Source organism: Centruroides sculpturatus, unplaced genomic scaffold (assembly GCF_000671375.1).
Source record: "Centruroides sculpturatus isolate CEXI.00-Female unplaced genomic scaffold, Cexi_2.0 scaffold199, whole genome shotgun sequence".
Classification (NCBI taxonomy): Eukaryota; Metazoa; Arthropoda; class Arachnida; order Scorpiones; family Buthidae; genus Centruroides; species Centruroides sculpturatus.
The window spans coordinates 312723-321413 of record NW_019384516.1 but is presented as its reverse complement, the minus strand read 5'-3'; positions in this window follow the sequence as shown (position 1 = coordinate 321413).

Genomic DNA, 8691 nt, shown 5'->3' with positions numbered 1-8691 from the left:
AATTCTAACGGGTCGAAAAACTCTAGAAATATTTTGGGGATGGTCCTTCGAACCTATCTCTCACTGCCAGCAACTCCCATTGCAGGCCTAGCCGAACTCACGATGGTCTTATTATTAAAAAAAAGGCCTCGGTGCTCACTTCTTAGTCGAAACAAAAGAAATCTAGTTGATTTAAAAGTAAAGTTGAGGGGAGAGACGTTGCTTTTTCTTCTCTCAACTTTAAGAAAACAACTACATCTTTATTTAAGACCTATTTTTAATATAAAAAATATCATTTTGTGTTAAATCTAAAATTTTTTAGTCAATTATTATTGAAAATACAAATCGTAAACATGAAAAACTATTAATTTAAATATATTTTTATTAAAATGTTATTATTTAGCGGAGATGGCAATATTGTTGACAATTTTCGATCAATCTTATTATTTTATTTTTGCGAAAATGTAAGAAATAACAAACAATTTCAGGTCTATTTTCGACCTAATCTTTTCAATCTTTTACTCTAACAAATAGGATAATGATTCCTTATCATTCTCAAAATACAAATGATACAAAAACATTGAAAATCTTTATCTAAAAACTATTCGAATGTAGTCTAAACACACACGTGCATAGTATATAATAATTCGTGAAATATAACCGGCAGAAACCAGTTAAATAAAATCTATTGTATCAATTAAAAATATAAAAAGTTTTTAAAAATAAAATTTCATAATAGATGGCGCCACTAAGTGTTGCCTAGAAAGTTAAGCAACTTCTTGCTGGATTTTTTCAAAGCAGTGTGGGCCAGTTTAAAATATTGAGATCGTCGTCGGATTTTGGCAAATATTTACCGAATTTTGTCTTTAAAAATATACAATCATATCAACGCGAATTTTATCAAACATAAAAATTATTAATGTAAGAAATTTTTATCGGTAAAAGATGATAATTGCCTCATTGATATGAAAGATTTTTAAATCATTACGACTTTCCCAGCTATTATAGGCTCGTTTAACAGGGCGATCGGTCAAAAAATGACCCCAGATTTTTACAATTTTGGACTCCAGACCTTCAAACACAGAGAAACGCAGAAAAGTTGGGGGTTTTTTCTGTATGTATGGATGTTAGTATATGGGGGTGGCGGCGACATGATTTGTTTTGTCTTGTATTGGCTAGTTGGGTATGAGTTTTTAGGCTATATCGTCCCGTGGTAAAGTGTGACGCAATTGTCATGTGATAGTAGTTGTATGCGTTTGTGATGGTCGTTCCGCGGGGAATAATGCTTTCTGGAAGGTCTTTTAAGGATAACTGGTTTCTATTCAGGCATTACAGACGTGGAGAAAACTCCACGTGGCCAGTCTAACCACTACCGAACTGCCAGTGTTCAGGGAAAGGAACCGTTTAGCCACTGTTCTTTAGAAATATTTGAAACTTTGTCACTTATTAACCCCAGTTTGCGATTTTTTTCCAAAAAGTTGAATTGTATTAGTAAAATTTTATGTCATTGTTTAATATTTTAACCATACTAAAACAGAACAAAATGAAGGCTTCTTTACTGTTCTTTTACTGTTAAAAAAATTATTTATAATTAAATGCCATGAAATGCAAAAATCAAATTCTGCTGGTGTTGATGTGCTAGAGTAATGTTTTGGGATGCCATTATTAGAAAAGCGCTAACATTGTGCCTTTTCTAATAGTAGCACCCCCAACTTGGTAATTTTTCTTGCGGCCACTCTACTTTTTTATCAATGTAAAGTTATTACGCTTTTCGTATTTTTAGTAATACACCTATGTATTCTGGCATTGCTCAGCACTGTAGTTTGAGACACTCCGGTTGAAAAAATGCTTTGCTAGCTCATTGTGACATCGTTAGGGACTTAGATGGCGAGAGATTCTCTAAAAGAATATTTATAAATACGTTCTTTGAACAAATCGTCAAATTTATGACGTTATAATTTTATGAAGGAAAACTAAATTTAGAAATATTTTATACATAAAATCAGCAATTCTTGTCTAAAATTTCAAAGATCTGCATCTTTGCACTATAACTTTCTGTAGAATCATAATGTTTATTTTCATTTTTTTCCAGTGATAAAAATGCAATATTATCAAATAAAACTATATGTGCCTACTGTATTTGTAAATATTGTACAAATTCTTATGTATGACTGTACCAATATTAAAAGTATTTATTTTCTTAATTTTACAAGCGACTTAATAATTTATAATGACATAAAACAATTATTAAAAGCTTTTGTGGAAATTTAGGCTGTACTTGATTTAAAAATAATCTATTAAATCTTTGTTTCTGCTTTTCGTTTTTAAAAAATTCTCCAATTTGAATATTTGATTTAACGATGGAGTGAATATTAAACTCTTAGATATTGCATATACATTTGTACAAGTGCATTTGTCACATTTTCTTGTATTTATTTAATTTTTTCCTTAATTTATTTATAAAGATAGGGAGGCCTGTGGCTCCTATGTTTGTTAAAGTTTTGCAAAATCTTGAGGTTCGTTGCATTTTTTGTGCTCTTCAGTACAATACAAATCTGAAGGGCAGCGAGATTGAGGGTTTTTCGCAGCTATGATCAGTATTGCACGTGTAGATTTTATTAATTACTTCCTCAGCTAAGAGTAGGGGAATAATTAGTCAGATCTTCATTACACCTTGTAGCGCTTAAAGAATGCGTTCGAAGAGCTATGTTTATAGGACATTTTTTGATCCCCTGGGCCTCTAGAACACGCTATTGAAGTATTGCTACTATCTTGCGGAACATCCTGCAAATACTGTATATATAATTTCAATACGTTAGAAAAAGAATTCTTAGAAATCCAGTTATCTTTAAAACAAAAATCGCTTTTTAATGGAATAAGAAGGAAAATTAAATATTTATCTGTAGATTTAACTCTACAAATAACAATGTTGGTCCATTAAAATATTTAGAAATCGATGATGTTCTCATGTAGTCAAACGGAAATGATCTAGATTACAAAGGATTAATGCTTTGTAATGGACAAATCGTTATCATTCGATTATAATCCACAGTGAGTAATAGCTAAATCCTACAGATTTTATACGATTGGCGTTTCTCTTAATTACAATTTAGCAAATCATGGTTATAATAATACGAAATTAGACGACAGACTAATTTATTTGCTTAATATTATTTGATTTGATTCAGACAAATGACTATTCTGTAAAAACATCAGGGGTGACTGTAATTGTTTTTCGAAATAATTTTATATCTAGCATAAACGAATTGGATTGAATTGATGGAATAAGGCAACGCAACGCTTAGGTCATTTGCTAAAGGATACGTGCCTCCCGGGAGGACTTTTAAGGGAAATTGGTCCCTATTTACATGGTAGAAACGAGTATAAAACGCCATACACCAACCCGTCGGTCAGCTCAAACTCACGATTAACTGAATCAATGAGAAGTCGTGAAAATTGAATAGCATTATTTTATTTATTAATATGAATGCAACTTAGTTCAAACATTTCATTCCACTTTACATTATTTTAATTAATAATTTAACAATAATTGAATATGATAATGGCAATTAATATATTTAATTATATTACTCCCTGCCTTACTGGATCTGCTATGATTTTCGTTACTTTTCATTTTATCTAGAAGTTACATACCGGTACATGTGGCCTAATAATTAATAAAAGCAGCCAAAGAGAAGTCACTATTAGATTGACTGAAAAAAAAATTACTCTCTAATTTTTTATGCGTATAATATTGGTGAGGATTATTAAATAGGAACGTCGATATAATATGAAATTAAACAAATAATTTTAAAAAATTTTAATTTTTTTTAAATTTTGTAAATTTCCGAATTAATGCTTAATACATAAATGTTTACTCTTTCATTTTTTCTTTTTGTTGTTAGTCTTTACATTGTTATTAAATCAACAGAAATATGCCCAATTTTCATTTAAATAAACGAACTTGTCTTCAGGTTTGATTCGTTTTATTTTTTTATAAGATTTAGAATTAATTATAAAGAAAAACGGAGAATTGTATTAAATCTTTTTCTCTTCATTAGTGATTTCTACTAAGTCAATGACAATTCAATCTTAAAGTTTATAATAAGTTTTTTTTCTTTAGATTAAAATTCTGCTGAAATCATTAAGATGACTATTACAAACATTTTTATATTTTCTAAAACAAAGTAATAAGTTTTTCTGATATTAAATCTAGCTAGATCTCCGTCTGTAAAAAATATAATCTTCTAAGATTTGTGACTCGGACAAACAGAACCAAATTGTTTCATTTTTTGTAATATCAATCAAATTAATTCGCACTGGTTAATTGTAATGCTAGAAATACTTAGTTTTGCATTTCTAGCTTTCAAATTATATCTACCCTAAGTGATAAATAACTAAAAACTGCCAGAGTTGTTTACTTGAGAGCCTGCAGTGATAGGCATTGATGCAATAATAAATAGATAATCCTTTCCAGCGGCTGATCCAGAAAACCCAGAGCAGACTAACTCAAAACTTAAAAATATTTAAATAATTATAGGCCTAAATATCTTTTATTAAGACCTGTAAGACTATTGTATTGCGGATGGTTTGATAAACCATATTTGTCATCATAAATATTTTTAAAAACAACATTTTGAAGTTCAAACAAATAAATTTTAATTATTATTTTTTTTTTTTTTTTGTCAATGGAAATGCTTTAAGTCCCCTTTAGCCCCAGTGAAACTGCCCCCGTTATAATCTCATATATAGATAATAAATCACAAAAAGATTTTTGTAATATTTCCCTAGTTTATAATAGTATGTTAATAAGCAGAAATTCTCAAATATCATTTTTATCATGCTGACTCAGATTATTATTTAAAAATATAAGATTTTCACGAATTCATATCTACATATATTGCCATATTACATAACTATAATCGCAGTTAAAATACATATTTTAAAGTAAAGGATTCGAAGTAACAGTAAGTAATAGATATATGTTTTTCAAATGTTTTTTTTAAATTTGTTAAGTTTGTAGGGAGCTTAGCTACTTCATACCCCCAGTAGCTACGACACTAGAAAGAAACTATTTTAAAGCAGAAACTTTTACGGAGAATATTTGCTCAGTCAGATTCAACATATTATCTTAAATAACCAACAAAAAAAGAAAAAGAATGTATGTCGATGAATGCAAGTTTAATTGAATCGATCGAAAGTCATGGAGATAACTGATTAAAGTGAATATTTTGATTACATGAATAAATAGGTTTCTAAGAACATTATGTAACTTATTATTAATAATATANTGACCATTGAAAAGAGCACTCTTCAAAAATCAAACTTGAATTTTCCAGCAAATCTCAGCTCTGGCCTACAGGGCCAAAACTACACAGATTTGTTAAAACAGAAACTTATATATTTATATTTATAACATTGTCGATATCATCGAGAGCTTTGAATATTTTTAGTTTAATTTTGTTTTTGTAATTTTGCGCGATCTTTAAAAGTTCTAAATCTGTAAATGCTAATATTTGCGCAATGCAATTTAAAGTTTAGTGTAAATTACACTAAACACGAGTTAATGGAGAATTCGAAAGTCAACACGAAAATTGCGTCAATGTTGACGTAATAATTGACAGTATTCTAACGTGATTAATGAAATAATTAAGGTGACGTTAGTTGTGACGCAAATTTTACTCGTAATGATGTATCTTATTAGCATCGTGTAACAATAATTTGCTTTGTTTTTAACGCGAGATTATAAAATTATGAATAAAATTAAATGCATTTAATAATCTAATAAATATTAGTTATTTACAGTTAATAAAAAATTTAGCTTAAGTTTAGGTTATTTTTGTATTTTATATGATTTCTCTACAAATGATTAAACTACAGAAATAATATAACATAAATACATAATATATAATTTTATCAAAGTTCGTTATACATTGTAATTTTTAAATGGACGATTCCTTTAAAAATTACAATGTATAACGAATGTATACCAGAATTTATTGGTTAAGAAGTTCTGGTATAAAATCTGCCTTAGTTTTCGCTTCTGTGACACGCGCACCATTTAAATTTTCATACACGTTCTATTCGCCGTTCGAATATTTTTCGAATTCTATATAAGGGGCTGTCCATTAATTACGTGTTTAATTTAAGTGAGGAAGGAAGTTTGCGAAAAGTAAAGGATATCATTAGGTCTATACACAATGGAAAGGGGGGGACTCAAAGTATTGCCTATATAGTTTCTTTTGCTTGTATTAGTTGCATACGAACTTGTTCTTTTATGCCTACTTACTAGTCGTGTGAATAAACTAGAAGAAAATATTTGCGGAACTATTTAAAACTATTTCTTCAATATCAGTGGGGTTCATGAAATATTGTGCACGTAAATAAAGAAGATGAGGTTTGCCAAAAATAGGCTATATAAAATACATTTTTTGTATACAATAAGTAGGGAGGTGCTCAAAAGTGGCTTAAAGTTTGTAATTAATGGACGATTCCTAAGGCAATTACAGTGTTTCTTCTGTTATCTATGAAAGACCTGCAAAATATACGTGAGACAATTCTGCAGCTTTCCTCCAAGCAATAAAGAAATAGGAAGTTTTCAATCTTCTAAAACCTGGTAATGTTACAAGTTTAAAGTATCGTACCATTAAAAGGTACAGTACAAGGAAATTAATAGTATTGAGTATACCAAGAAGTGGTCATTCGTGGGATGAAAAGGACTCCAGGAATGCTTAACGCTTTGAAAAGCTGAATAAGAAGATCTTGTCGATTCAAAGAAAGCTGACTTTACAGATGAACGTCCCGAGACATTCATTCATCTAGCACTGAAATAGTCCAGTCACGAGTTGAATAACTTTCCCGGCAAAAGCACTTAAAATTGCGTGTTGCGTCATCTGTTATGATATTTTATTTTAAAACGTTTTATATTATTAATTATTATAAAATAGTAACAAGCTTAATTTTGAAAGTATGGATGAGTTTCATTAAAAATTGTAAAAGCTAATAACGAGTAAAATCTCCATTAAGTTCGTCCTCGCTCGAGATATCAGATATGAACCCTCTTTAACTCCCAATCACCTGGGTAAATGTTTAAAGAAGTCAAAAAGAATAAGTATTAGAACCGAATACTTTTAAGGAGTTTTCGTCTTTTTTGTTGTTCGAATTTTTCATTTTAAANCACGAGTTGAATAACTTTCCCGGCAAAAGCACTTAAAATTGCGTGTTGCGTCATCTGTTATGATATTTTATTTTAAAACGTTTTATATTATTAATTATTATAAAATAGTAACAAGCTTAATTTTGAAAGTATGGATGAGTTTCATTAAAAATTGTAAAAGCTAATAACGAGTAAAATCTCCATTAAGTTCGTCCTCGCTCGAGATATCAGATATGAACCCTCTTTAACTCCCAATCTCCTCGACCTTTAACCACTAAAATTTAATAGCATCGACCCCCCCCCAATACACAAACCATTCCTGCAAAATTTCAGAGACTTTCGACAAAAGCAGGGCTGTGGAGTCGGAGTCGTGGAGTTTTGGTGTTTTAGCTGGAGTCGGAGTCGGAGTCGTCAAAAAATCCGCCGACTCCGACTCCCTTTTACTTACCAACTTGTTATGTATGTGAAACGGAGTCGGATGGTAAGGAAAAGTCGGAGTCGGAGTCGGTAGATTTTTACGCGACTCCACAGCCCTGGACAAAAGGTACGGGAGTTATTAAGCTTCAGAGTGCATGAACAAAATCATCCACACGTGAATATCCATAAAGACAGAAAATCCCAAAATTTTTTAAAGGTGTTAAAGGTGCCTTGAGTCTAAAAATGTAAAAATTTTGAGGGCATTTTTTGGCCGATCGCCATACTTTTTTTTCTATTATATATAATAGAGGGATAATAAAAGGACCTCAAGCTTAAGGCTTTAAAGTGAGATTGACTCATCACATCTTGACGCAAGCTCAAAAAAAAGTGATTCGTTATGGTCACTTTTTTGCAAAGATATGGAGAAGAAGATATGAAAAATAATCTCTTTGGAGATGAAGCAATTTTTACGGTGGAAGAAAAATTTAACAAGCAAAATGACCGTGTCTATGACAAATCAGTAAACGATATTTCCCAGCCTATTTGGAAGTCTTTGAATGGCTTGGATTTAGAAGCTCACAAATAATGGAAATGTGATGGTTTGGGCTGGAAGGGAAGCGAGGCAAGGGAAAACAGAACTTCGTTTTGTATCATCAAAATTAAAGTGAGTGCCGGGAACTATAGGCCTGTGACAGAAACTCCTCAAGCAGTGACCATTGAAAAGAGCACTCTTCAAAAATCAAACTTGAATTTTCCAGCAAATCTCAGCTCTGGCCTACAGGGCCAAAACTACACAGATTTGTTAAAACAGAAACTTATATATTTTATTTCGAAGGAAATGGACTGCCGAATTGTTTATCTAAACCCACTAGATTACTTCATATGGTATAATTATTATATCATATGAAGTAAAGTATGGTACTGTACTGTACATTACTTAAGCAAATGTATGCAAACCAGAGTATTTACCACATTGAGTAGCATTCGATTGTTCTCTGTACTGTATTCAGCTGGAGAAGTACGGTTTTCTGATTCATGGCAGTAGGAGTGGATTAAACAGAATCCACTTACATCAAACCGTGTAATACAAGACTACTGTATATGACTTCTAGAATTCGATCACTGGACATTAAACCGCT